The 3927-nt window shown below is 47.9% G+C and overlaps 1 pseudogene; it reads right to left on the reverse strand.

Annotated features, from left to right (window-relative positions):
* Positions 1-1171: 1171 nt before the first annotated feature.
* On the reverse strand, positions 1172-3591 carry LOC147030091 (uncharacterized; annotated as a pseudogene).
* Positions 3592-3927: the final 336 nt, after the last annotated feature.

Below are 3927 nucleotides of genomic sequence, written 5' to 3' on the forward strand. Positions count from 1 at the left end.
AACAAAGCAGCAGCCGAAGCTCACTGAGCCAGCCGAAGCTCACCGAGCCAGCCGAAGCTCACCGAGCCAGCCGAAGCTCACCGAGCCAGCCGAAGCTCACCGAGCCAGCCGAAGCAAAAAGCTTCCGAAGGCCTCAAGCCAAGCAAGCAAAGCAGGACCCGATGGCCTGCTGAACGACTGCTCTCTCTGAAGAAAAAAGCTTACTCCTCCCACGGGACTCAGCACACGAACTCTGCACACGGGACTCAGAACGGGACTCTTCACGAACTCAGCCCTACCACGGGACTCCCACACGAACAAAGAAAGGATCTCCCCTTTATCCTTCCCACCCCTTCCCCCGCACCCGGCGTGACTCATGCCCTCGTGATCCACCCCCCGCTCAACCACGGGTGGGAGGGAGTTGTTGACGTCACCGCAGGGTTCTTCTTCCTCTTCGCAGAAGAGGGGGAGGGACGTCTGCATTGTTCGCTCCCTAACTATTAAATCGATCCGCAGCGCATCTAATCGATTTCAAAACATTTAAACAATGGAAGGTGAGCTATCTCGGGAACTGGTGGAGCAGATAACCTCATCTATGGAATGTATTGTGCATTTTATGACTAAAGCATGAAATTTTCAGCAGTGTTTGTAAATCCCATAAAGTTTATTTTCACACGTGGAGCCACTTCAGATTTGACTTCTGAGCCCAATGAGAGGTCATTGACCTTGTACGATGAAAAATCTTCATTTTTGGCATTATCGCAGGAAAAACCTCAATATGCACCACTTTTTAAAAAGCTATTTTACCTGTTGCTGCACAAACCTCTTACTTAGACTCCACATGTATCCTACAGGTTACATTTTATATGCAAACAATGACCTCAGCCGGTGTTTATTTAGGCTGGATTAAACAAGTTTAACATGTATGCATCTGTATCAATGATCTGAAGAATAGTGATGGACAGGGTGATAGTAATATAGTTCAGGCCATGTTTGTCCATGTTTGTCCTCTGTAGATGATCTAACAGTCTCCTGAACATGAGCACAGGGCAGTGCACATTAGGGCTGCCTTGTTGCACTTGCAGCGCCCAGTGCACCCCTGCTCGCACCCACAGTGTATCAGTTCGTAGCAGGATTGTGATGCCTCTGGAAGGGTGGTCCAAAGTTGCTGCCATCCTGTTGCATCCTTTACCCATCCCCAATCAGAAGGGCTTGCGAGCTCAGGGTCAGGAACTAACGCCTGGTTCCAGATGTTGGCCTGGTAGGTGGCACGCATGATGCGTTTCCTCAGAGCAGCCTGTGTGGGTGGGATATTCTCCAGGGTCCTGGACTTCTGAGTGAAGAGCTGTTTCCTCGCTTCATTTACCTCCATGGTGTCGCTGGTTCTGTCGTACATCAGCACCACGAAGCACTCCACTAGTGACATGGACAGCTCGCTCACAGCACCTGGCACCCGTGAGAGGTCTTCAAATGCCTCAGTCACTTCAGGGAGAGCCGTCCACGTGTCCCAGGCAGTCTTCTTTCCCCTGCCGCCGAATGCAGAGACAGTGTCTCATCCTGTGATTGCATGGAAGACTGGGAGAGTGGCACAGGTTCTTGGATCCAGCTTGCCAACCACTTTGTGTACACCAATGTACCTGAAACTGACGCCAGCACCAAGAGCTATCCACATTTCTTCCGGCTTTATCTTCAGGAATGTAGCCACAGTGTCGACCACTGTATGTCCACAATACCACATCAGTGTCGACCATGTGTATGGTCACTTTTGTGCCCCCTTTCTGCACAACATCTTCCATCCTGAAGCGTTGGCAAACTCCATTGGCGATGTCGGATGACACTTGTAGGAGGTGGTCATATGAGACGTACATCCCGAGATGGAAGAGTGTGTCAATGAGCCCCCTCTTGCGTGTGACAGCATGGACTTTCAGTGCAATGTAGAGTGGAAGTGGAGTTTCACGGTCACGGCTGTGACGCAAGGTGCTTGATGACTTCACTGCCCGTGCATGTTTGACACTGTTGAAGACCAGCAGCTGTGACACTGTTAGGGCGGCAGTTGTGGTGGCTGTGTCCACCAGCTGGGTCTGTTGTTTGATGTTGGCCCCATCCTGAATCATGTTCACCAGAGCCAAGAGTGTTGGTGGAACCGCTGCTTTCTGACATTCGGGCTGGAATGAACCATCAAAGGTGAACTTGGTGTCAAACATCTCTTTGCGCACCACCTGTGCTGCTTACACCAAATGCATGGCATCACTGTCATGATCACAGGCCTTCCTGAGAGCATCTCCAATGTCTTCTGCAAACGTCAGAAGTGTGTCTCTCCCTTGTGAATGTGCTCTTAGGTCAGGGAAGGCAGACACGAGTCGGATCTTCAATCTGGCGGTATGAATCTGAGTCTCCACTGTGGCACCCAGCTGTTCCAGTCGGACCTTGTACAGGTCACCCAGGTCTGCCAGCTTGAAAACAGGAGCACAATCGTCACCACGCGTGTCCTCCATGAATGCCACCAACTCAGCAAAGGCGATGCCATGCAGACGAGCCTCATCCCCATGCTCATCCTTGGAGGCAGCTTGTCTGGCTCTGTTGTAGAGAATGCGGAGGCAGTTGCGGTGATACTTGGCGTCGAGAGCAATCATGTCCCCGGGGGCAAGTTTGGCCAGCAGCTCCGTGTCCTCCAGCTCTAAGGCACACTTCCGAACATTTGTGTCTATCTGTTTGGTTGACGCTTCATGTAGGCCTCCAGAGCCAGCTGACTCATTGCAGAAGAAACACACAGGCTCTGTGAGCTTCATGTGGCTGTGAGCAGACTGTGTGTGAACAGTCGAACCACCACTTGAACTCCGCTGTACTAGTCGCTGAAGCTTTGTTTGGTTGTACTTTAACCGGCAGATTTTATGCCACAGAGGACTGTGTGCAATCAGCGTGCCCTCTATGCCACCTCCATCATCCAATCTGTCCAGATTCAGCTCAGTCGGCATGTGGCCAATGTCCTGAAACTGGAGGAGGTCCTTTGCCAATGACACATAACCGCTACCCACAGGTTTCTTGCTGGATTTGGCTGGACACTGCAAGGCTTCCCATGTTTTTGCTTGGCAAAGAATACAAAGCTTCCAGTTAGTTGGGCAAGGTGGCTTGGGTTGCTTGGATGTGCTGCAAGGTTGAGTTGGATCTATCAAGACATGGCGTTTTGACATGGTGACAGCGTCCTACACTACCCTGTGAATATAGTTTCTTCAGGCTTGCCACCACCAGTTGTTAAACAGTTCTATAATCTAAGGATAGCTGTTAGCAGAACCTCCATGATGAGTCTGACAGGCTATCTGAAACACACAAAGCATAAATAGTGTTAGCGCAATCTAAGATGATTTTACGTGAAAATATCATATTGAAATGTGTTGGACCAATGAAAATTAAATGATTTAGATCATCAAAGTACCTGAAATTAACCACAAACACTCAGTAGGATATATACACATCTTTATTGGAATAAAAATGCATTGTTTACATCGTTCAACATGTTTATAATAAAGGATGGGATGGTAAAAAACAGTTATCTTCAATGTTCGAGGTCATTGACCTCTCAAGGTCATTAAAGGTCAAACACAGAATGGCTCCACGTCTGAAAAGAAACCTTATGGTATGCAGATGGTATGTTAGAACTTTCATGCTTTAGTCATGAATTGCACAATTGATTTGCCTATCTGCCCCACTAAACATGCACTTATCGACATTGCTGACTAAGGGAACCTGTATGTTGTGTGCAATTGAATTCCAAATTCGTAACAATATATATATATATATATATATATATATATATATATATATATATATATATATATATATATATATATATATATATATATAAACATGTGGAGTGTGATGTTTATCCACTCTGCCAATCCACATTGGAGAGGACACAGTCCACACCAAAGCGTCGCCTCCAACACAGAG

The sequence above is a fragment of the Eptatretus burgeri genome, chromosome 3 (genome assembly GCF_056783735.1).
Source record: "Eptatretus burgeri isolate ZD-2024b chromosome 3, Ebu_testis_v1, whole genome shotgun sequence".
Taxonomy (NCBI): Eukaryota; Metazoa; Chordata; class Myxini; order Myxiniformes; family Myxinidae; genus Eptatretus; species Eptatretus burgeri.